This window comes from Lolium rigidum, chromosome 2 (assembly GCF_022539505.1).
Source record: "Lolium rigidum isolate FL_2022 chromosome 2, APGP_CSIRO_Lrig_0.1, whole genome shotgun sequence".
Classification (NCBI taxonomy): Eukaryota; Viridiplantae; Streptophyta; class Magnoliopsida; order Poales; family Poaceae; genus Lolium; species Lolium rigidum.
In genome coordinates, this window is record NC_061509.1 from 75,209,123 (window position 1) to 75,219,160 (window position 10,038).

Sequence of the window (10,038 nt, forward strand, 5' to 3'; positions counted from 1 at the left end):
GAGAAACACACAGGTCTGAGCATTGACACAGGTGGGAAACCTACTGACTAGCATAATGACATCTAGATTACAAGCATCATCATATGAATCTCAATCATGTAGGGCAGCTCATGAGATTATTGTATTGAAGTACATAGGAGAGAGATGAACCACATAGCTACCGGTACAGCCCCGAGCCTCGATGGAGAACTACTCCCTCCTCATGGGAGCAGGAGCGGTGATGAAGATGGCGGTGGAGATGGCAGCGGTGTCGATGGAGAAGCCTTCCGGGGGCACTTCCCCGCTCCGGCAGGGTGCCGGAACAGAGACTCCTGTCCCCCAGATCTTGGCTTCGCGATGGCGGCGGCTCTGGAAGGTTTTCCGTATCGTGGTTTTTCGCCTCGGGGTTTTCGCGACAGAGGCTTTATATAGGCGAAGAGGCGGCGCAGGAGGGTCGAAGGAGTGGCCACACCATAGGCTGGCGCGGCCAGGGCCTAGGCCGCGCCGGCCTATGGTCTGGGGGCCCAGTGCCCCCCCCCTCTGGTCCTTCCCGGGTGTTCTGGATGCTTCCGGTGAAAATAGGAACACAGGTCTTCGTTTCGTCCAATTCCGAGAATATTTCGTTACTAGGATTTCGAAACCAAAAACAGCGAGAAAACAGGAAGCGGCACTTCGGCATCTTGTTAATAGGTTAGTTCCAGAAAATGCACGAATATGACATAAAGTGTGCATAAAACATGTAGGTATCATCAATAATATGGCATAGAACATAAGAAATTATCGATACGTCGGAGACGTATCAGCTTCTCCTTCGTGGAGCTTGTGAAGTGGTTGTGGAGCTTGCCATCTCCGGAGTGGAGGAAAAGCTAACCATAAGGAAAGGGCCATTATCCTTCGTGGGTGTGGCTCGGAGAATAGGGTGAGCCTTCGTGGCGTTGGGGAATCCTTCGTGGTACCTCCACTCCTCCAAACGTGACGTACCTTCTTGCAAAGGAAGGGAACACGGGAATTGATGCGTGCAGTTAACACACGTCCGTTGGGAACCCTGATACGTCTCAAACGTATCTATAATTTCTTATGTTCCATGCTACTTTTATGATGATACTCACATGTTTTATACACACTTTATGTCATTATTATGCGTTTTCCGGAACTAACCTATTGACGAGATGCCGAAGGGCCAGTTGCTGTTTTCTACTGTTTTTGGTTTCAGAAATCCTAGTAAGGAAATATTCTCGGAATCGGACGAAATCAACGCCCAGCATCTTAGGATTGCATGAAGCTTCCAGAACACCCGAGAGCCGCCAGAGGGGGCCACAGGCCCACCAAACAGTAGGCCGGCGCGGCCAAGGGGGGGCCGCGCCCCCTGTTGTGTCGTCGCCTCGTCAGCCTTCTGACGCCGCCTCTTCGCCTATATAAAGGTCCCTGACCTAAAACACGATACGGAAAAGCCACGGTACGAGAAACCTTCCGGAGCCGCCGCCATCGCGAGCCAAGATCCGGGGGACAGGAGTCTCTGTTCCGGCACGCCGCCGGGACGGGGAAGTGCCCCCGGAAGGCATCTCCATCGACACCACCGCCATCTTCATCAACGTTGTTGTCTCCCATGAGGAGGGAGTAGTTCTCCATCGAGGCTAAGGGCTGTACCGGTAGCTATGTGGTTAATCTCTCTCCTATGTACTTCAATACAATGATCTCATGAGCTGCTTTACATGATTGAGATCCATATGATGAGTTTGTAATCTAGATGTCGTTATGCTATTCAAGTGGATTTTACTTATGTGATCTCCGGAGACTCCTTGTCCCACGTGTGTAAAGGTGACAGTGTGTGCACCGTGTGGGTCTCTTAGGCTATATTTCACAGAATACTTATTCACCGAGTTATGATTTGAGTTGGATGTCTCTATGAAATTGTGGTGTGTTAGTACCTCCTATGAATGCTCAAAGTGACAGCGTGGGGTGTTCATTAGTACTTGGGAATGCATCTTTAAGGTTTGCCTACATGATGAATTAGTGTTCGTTATCTTGCCGGAGAGTAATTCAGAGTAGCATAGTGAAGTGCTTATTTATATTCCTTTATGATTGCAATGTTGAGAGTGTCCACTAGTGAAAGTATGATCCCTAGGCCTTGTTTCCAAATACTGCAATCATCGCTTGTTTACTGTTTTACTGCATCTTTACTTCCTGCAATATTACTACCATCATCCGCACGTCGGCAAGCACTTTTCACGGCGCCGTTACTACTGCTCATATTCATTCATACCACTTGTATTTCACTATCTCTTCGCCGAACTAGTGCACCTATACATCGACAAGTGTATTAGGTGTGTTGGGGACACAAGAGACTTCTTGTATCGTGATTGCAGGGTTGCTTGAGAGGGATATCTTTGTCCTCTTCCTCCCCGAGTTCGATAAACCTTGGGTGATCCACTTAAGGGAAACTTGCTGCTGTTCTACAAACCTCTGCTCTTGGAGGCCCAACACTGTCTACAAGAATAGAAGCACCCGTAGACATCAAGCACTTTTCTGGCGCCGTTGCCGGGGAGGAAAGGTAAAAGGCACTCATACTCCGGTCCCAGGTAAACTATTTTTCTGTTGCCGTTGTGTGTGTGCTCGAAGCTATTTCCTTTAGATCCTGCAATTTTATCTTTTTGTTTCTTGTTTACACTAGTTAGGCATAATGGACAACAATGAGCTTCTTATTCTATTTCCTGATTTAAGACATGGATGGTTTGATGCGAAAATTAAAAAACCTATGGAACATATTAGTATGAACGCTTTGAACACCATTGTTGCTAATGATATGGAAAATTCTAAGCTTGGGGAAGCTGGCTTTGATGAGCATGATATTTTTAGTCCCCCAAGCATTGAGGAGAAAATTTACTTTGACGATACTTTGCCTCCTATTTATGATGATTATAATGATATTGGTCTTTTAGTACCGCTTGTTATGGAGGATAAATTTGATTATGATTACAATATGCCTCCTATATTTGATGATGAGAATAATAATGATAGCTACTTTGTTGAATTTGCTCCCACTACAACTAATAAAATTGATTATGCTTATGTGGAGAGTAATAATTTTATGCATGAGACTCATGATAAGAATGCTTTATGTGATAGTTATATTGTTGAGTTTGCTCATGATGCCACTGAAAGTTATTATGAGAGAGGAAAATATGGTTGTAGAAATTTTCATGTTACTAAAACACCTCTCTATGTGCTGAAATTTTTGAAGCTACACTTGTTCTACCTTCCTATGCTTGTTACTTTTTTCTTCATGAACTTGTTTATTTACAAAACTCCTATGCATAGGAAGCATGTTAGACTTAAATTTGTTTTGAATTTTCCTCTTGATGCTCTCTTTTGCTTCAACTACTATTTCTTGCGAGTGCATCATTAAAACTGCTGAGCCCATCTTAATGGCTATAAAGAAAGAACTTCTTGGGAGATAACCCATGTGTTTATTTTACTACAGCAATTTTGTTTTATATTTGAGTCTTGGAAGTTTTTACTACTGTAGCTACCTCTCCTTATCTTTATTTTATTGCATTGTTGTGCCAAGTAAAGTCTTTGATAGTAATGTTGATACTAGATTTGGATTACTGCGCAGAAACAGATTTCTGTCTGTCACGAATTTCAATATGCCTCTCTGTAGGTAACTCATAAAATTATGCCAATTTACGTGAGTGATCCTCAGTTATGTACGCAACTTTCATTCAATTTGAGCATTTTCATCTGAGCAAGTCTGGTGCCTCTTTAAAATTCGTCTTTACGGACTGTTCATTGTTTGACAGATTCTGCCTTTTATTTCGCATTGCCTCTTTCGCTGTGTTGGATGGATTTCTTTGTTCCATTAACGTCCAGTAGCTTTGTGCAATGTCCAGAAGAGTTAAGAATGATTGTGTCACCTCTGAACATGTGAATTTTTGATTATGCATTGACCCTCTAATGAGTTTGTTTTGAGTTTGGTGTGGAGGAAGTTTTCAAGGGTCAAGAGAGGAGGATGATATACTATGATCAAGAAGAGTGAAAAGTCTAAGCTTGGGGATGCCCCCGTGGTTCATCCCTGCATATTTCAAGAAGACTCAAGCATCTAAGCTTGGGGATGCCCAAGGCATCCCCTTCTTCATCGACAACTTATCAGGTCATTGCTCTTGAAACTATATTTTTATTCAGTCACATCTTATGTACTTTACTTGGAGCGTCTGTGTGCTTTTATTTTTGTTTTTTTGTTTGAATAAAATATGATCCATCATGCTTGTGTGGGAGAGAGACACGCTCCGCTGGTTCATATGAACACATGTGTTCTTAGCTTTTAATGTTCACGGCGAATGTTGAAACTGCTTCGTTAATTGTTATATGGTTGGAAACGGGAAATGCTACATGTAGTAAATGGTTTAATGTCTTGAATAATGTGATACTTGGCAATTGTTGTGCTCATATAGATCATGTTTAAGCTCTTGCATCATGTACCTTGTACTCATTAATGAATAACTACATAGAGCTTGTTAAAATTTTGTTTGCATGATTGATCTCTAGAGTCTAGATATTTTCTAGTTGAGGTGTTTGAACAACAAGGAGACAATGTAAAGTCTTATAATAGTTACAATATGTTCATATGTGAGCTTTGCTGCACCTTTTATACTTGAGTTTGCTTCAAACAACCTTGCTAGCCTAGCCTTGTATTGAGAGGAATTCTTCTCGTGCATCCAAATCCTTGAGCCAAAAACTATGCCATTCGTGTCCACCATACCTACCTACTACATGGTATTTCTCCGCCATTCCAAAGTAAATTGCTTGAGTGCTACCTTTAAATAATTCAAAATTTATCACCTCTGATTTGTGTCAATGTTTTATAGCTCATGAGGAAGTATGTGGTGTTTATCTTTCATTCTTGTTGGGCAACTTTCACCAATGGACTAGTGGCTTCATCCGCTTATCCAATAATTTTGCAAAAAGAGGTGGCGCGGGGTTCCCAGCCCCCAATTAATCAACCTTCATTAATAATTCTCTTCACATGTTTTGCTCTGATTCATCAGTAAGCAATTTAATTTTGCAAATAGACACTCCTTCATGGTATGTGAATGTTGGAAGGCACCCGAGGATTCGGTTAGCCATGGCTTGTGTAAGCAAAAGGTTGGGAGGAGTGTCATCCATAAATAAAACTAAAATACATGTGTAAACAAAAGAGAAGAGGGATGATCTACCTTGCTTGGTAGAGATAACGTCCTTCATGGGAGCCGCTCTTTGAAGGTTTGTCTGGCAAGGGGGTTAGAGTGCCCACTACCATTCGTTGACAACAACAAACACCTCTCAAAATTTTACTTTTATGCTCTCTTTATGTTTTCAAAACCAAAGGTCTAGAACAAATATAGCAATCAATGCTTCCCTCTGCGAAGGGCCATTCTTTTACCTTTTATGTTGAGTCAGTTCACCTATTTCTCTCCACCTCAAGAAGCAAACACTTGTGTGAACTGTGCATTGATTCCTACATACTTGCATATTGCACTTGTTATATTACTTTGTGTTGACAATTATCCATGAGATATACATGTTGAAGTTGAAAGCAACCGCTGAAACTTTATCTTCCTTTGTGTTGCTTCAATGCCTTTACTTTGAATTTATTGCTTTATGAGTAACTCTTATGCAAGTCTTATTGATGCTTGTCTTGAACGTATTATTCATGAAAAGTCTTTGCTATATGATTCAGTTGTTTACTCATTGTCTTTACCATTGCTTTGAATCGCTACATTCATCTCATATGCTTTACAATAGTATGATCAAGATTTTGATAGCATGTCACTTAAGAAATTATCTTTGTTATCGTTTACCTACTCGAGGGCGAGTAGGAACTAAGCTTGGGGATGCTTGATACGTCTCAAACGTATCTATAATTTCTTATGTTCCATGCTACTTTTATGATGATACTCACATGTTTTATACACACTTTATGTCATTATTATGCGTTTTCCGGAACTAACCTATTGACGAGATGCCGAAGGGCCAGTTGCTGTTTTCTGCTGTTTTTGGTTTCAGAAATCCTAGTAAGGAAATATTCTCGGAATTGGACGAAATCAACGCCCAGCATCTTAGGATTGCATGAAGCTTCCAGAACACCCGAGAGCCGCGCAGGGGGGCCACAGGCCCACCAAACAGTAGGCCGGCGCGGCCAAGGGGGCCCGCGCCCCCTGTTGTGTCGTCGCCTCGTTGACCTTCTGACGCCGCCTCTTCGCCTATATAAAGGTCCCTGACCTAAAACACGATACGAAAAAGCCACGGTACGAGAAACCTTCCAGAGTCGCCGCCATCGCGAAGCCAAGATCTGGGGGACAGGAGTCTCTGTTCCGGCACGCCGCCGGGACGGGGAAGTGCCCCGGAAGGCATCTCCATCGACACCACCGCCATCTTCATCAACGCTGTTGTCTCCCATGAGGAGGGAGTAGTTCTCCATCGAGGCTAAGGGATGTACCGGTAGCTATGTGGTTAATCTCTCTCCTATGTACTTCAATACAATGATCTCATGAGCTGCTTTACATGATTGAGATCCATATGATGAGTTTGTAATCTAGATGTCGTTATGCTATTCAAGTGGATTTTACTTATGTGATCTCCGGAGACTCCTTGTCCCACGTGTGTAAAGGTGACAGTGTGTGCACCGTGTGGGTCTCTTAGGCTATATTTCACGAATACTTATTCACCGAGTTATGATTTGAGTTGGATGTCTCTATGAAATTGTGGTGTGTTAGTACCTCCTATGAATGCTCAAAGTGACAGCGTGGGGTGTTCATTAGTACTTGGGAATGCATCTTTAAGGTTTGCCTACATGATGAATTAGTGTTCGTTATCTTGCCAGAGAGTAATTCATAGTAGCATAGTGAAGTGCTTATTTATATTCCTTTATGATTGCAATGTTGAGAGTGTCCACTAGTGAAAGTGTGATCCCTAGGCCTTGTTTCCAAATACTGCAATCATCGCTTGTTTACTGTTTTACTGCATCTTTACTTCCTGCAATATTACTACCATCATCTGCACGCCGGCAAGCACTTTTCTGGCGCCGTTACTACTGCTCATATTCATTCATACCACTTGTATTTCACTATCTCTTCGCCGAACTAGTGCACCTATACATCTGACAAGTGTATTACGTGTGTTGGGGACACAAGAGACTTCTTGTATCGTGATTGCAGGGTTGCTTGAGAGGGATATCTTTGTCCTCTTCCTCCCTGAGTTCGATAAACCTTGGGTGATCCACTTAAGGGAAACTTGTTGCTGTTCTACAAACCTCTGCTCTTGGAAGCCCAACACTGTCTACAAGAATAGAAGCACCTGTAGACATCAAGCACTTTTCTGGCGCCGTTGCCGGGGAGGAAAGGTAAAAGGCACTCATACTCCGGTCCCAGGTAAAGTACTTCTCTGTTGCCGCTGTGTGTGTGCTCGAAGCTATTTCCTTTAGATCCTGCAATTGCATCTTTTTGTTTCTTGTTTACACTAGTTAGGCATAATGGACAACAATGAGCTTCTTATTCTATTTCCTGATTTAAGACATGGATGGTTTGATGCGAAAATTAAAAAACCTATGGAACATATTAGTATGAACGCTTTGAACACCATTGTTGCTAATGATATGGAAAATTCTAAGCTTGGGGAAGCTGGCTTTGATGAGCATGATATTTTTAGTCCCCCAAGCATTGAGGAGAAAAATTACTTTGACGATACTTTGCCTCCTATTTATGATGATTATAATGATATTGGTCTTTTAGTACCGCCTGTTATGGAGGATAAATTTGATTATGATTACAATATGCGATCATGGCGATGAAGAGACCTCCGGGAGATGATTCCCCTCTCCGGCAGGGTGCCGGAGGCGATCTCCTGAATCCCCCGAGATGGGATTGGCGGCGGCGTCTCTGGAAGGTTTTCCGTATCGTGGCTCTCGGTACTGGGGGTTTCGCGACGAAGGCTTTAAGTAGGCGGAAGGGTAGGTCAGAGGGCGTCACGGGGGCCCCACACGCTAGGGCTGCGCGGGCCCCCTCTAGGCCGCGCCGCCCTAGTGTGGCGGCGCCCCGTGGCCCCACTTCGTATCTCCCTCGGTCTTCTGGAAGCTTCGTGGAAAAATAAGCCCCCGGGCGTTGATTTCGTCCAATTCCGAGAATATTTCCTTACTAGGATTTCGAAACCAAAAACAGCAGAAAACAAGCAACTGGCTCTTCGGCATCTCGTCAATAGGTTAGTGCGGGAAAATGCATAATAATGACATATAATGTGTATAAAACATGTGAGTATCATCATAAAAGTAGCATGGAACATAAGAAATTATGGATACGTTTGAGACGTATCAAGCATCCCCAAGCTTAGTTCCTACTCGCCCTCGAGTAGGTAAACGATAACAAAGATAATTTCTGAAGTGACATGCCATCATAATCTTGATCATACTATTGTAAAGCATATGAGATGAATGCAGCGATCCGACGCAATGATGAAGATAATGAGTAAACAAATGAATCATATAGCAAAGACTTTTCATGAATAATACTTTCAAGACAAGCATCAATAAGACTTGCATAAGAGTTACTCATAAAGCAATAAATTCTTAGTAAAGGCATTGAAGCAACACAAAGGAAGATATAAGTTTCAGCGGTTGCTTTCAACTTCAACATGTTTATCTCATGGATAATTGTCAACACAAAGTAATATAACAAGTGCAATAGGTAAAAATGTAAGAATCAATGCACACAGTTTACACAAGTGTTTGCTTCTGGGATAGAAAGAATAGGTAAACTGACTCAACAATAAAGTAGAAGAATGGCCCTTCGCAGAGGGAAGCATGGATTACTATTTTTGTGCTAGAGCTTTTCATTTTGAAAACATAGAAACAATTTTGTCAACGGTAGTAATAAATCATATGTGTTATGTATAAGACATCCTATAAGTTGCAAGCCTCATGCATAGTATACTAATAGTGCTCGCACCTTGTCCTAATTAGCTTGGATTAACACGGATTATCATTGCATAACATATGTTTCAACCAAGTGTCACAAAGGGGTACCTCTATGCCGCTTGTACAAAGGTCTAAGGAGAAAGCTCGCATTGGATTTCTCGCTTTTGATTATTCTCAACTTAGACATCCATACCGGGACAACATAGACAACAGATAATGGACTCCTCTTTTAATGCTTAAGCATTCAACAACAGATGATATTCTCATAAGAGATTGAGGTTTTGTGTCCAAACTGAAACTTCCACAATGATTCATGGCTTTAGTTAGCGGCCCAATGTTATTCTCTAACAATATGCATACTCAAACCATTTGATCATGAAAATCTCCCTTACTTCAGACAAGACGAACATGCATAGCAACTCACATGATATTCAACAAAGGGTAAAAGAGTTGATGGCGTCCCCAGAAACATGGTTACCGCTCAACAAGCAACTTATTGAGAAATAAGATACATAAGTACATATTCTTCACCACAATAGTTTTTAAGGCTATTTTCCCATGAGCTATGTATTGTAAAGGCAAAGAATGGAAGTTTAAAGGTAGCACATGAAGTATTTACTTGGAATGGCAGAGAAATACCATGTGGTAGGTAGGTATGGTGGACACAAATGGCATAGTTTTTGGCTCAAGGATTTGGATGCACGAGAAGAATTCCTCTCAATACAAGGCTGGGCTAGCAAGGTTGTTTGAAGCAAACTCAAGTATAAAAGGTGCAGCAAAGCTCACATATGAACATATTGTAACTATTATAAGACTTTACATTGTCTCCTTGTTGTTCAAACACCTTAACCAGAAAATATCTAGACTCTAGAGACCAATCATGCAAACCAAATTTTAACAAGCTCTATGTAATTCTTCATTAATGGGTACAAGGTACATGATGCAAGAGCTTAAACATGATCTATATGAGCACAACAATTGCCAAGTATCACATTATTCAAGACATTATACCATTTACCACATGCGGCATTTTCCGTTTCCAACCATATAGCAATGAATGAAATAGTCCAACTTTCGCAATGAACATTAAAGATAAAGCTAAGAACACATGTGTT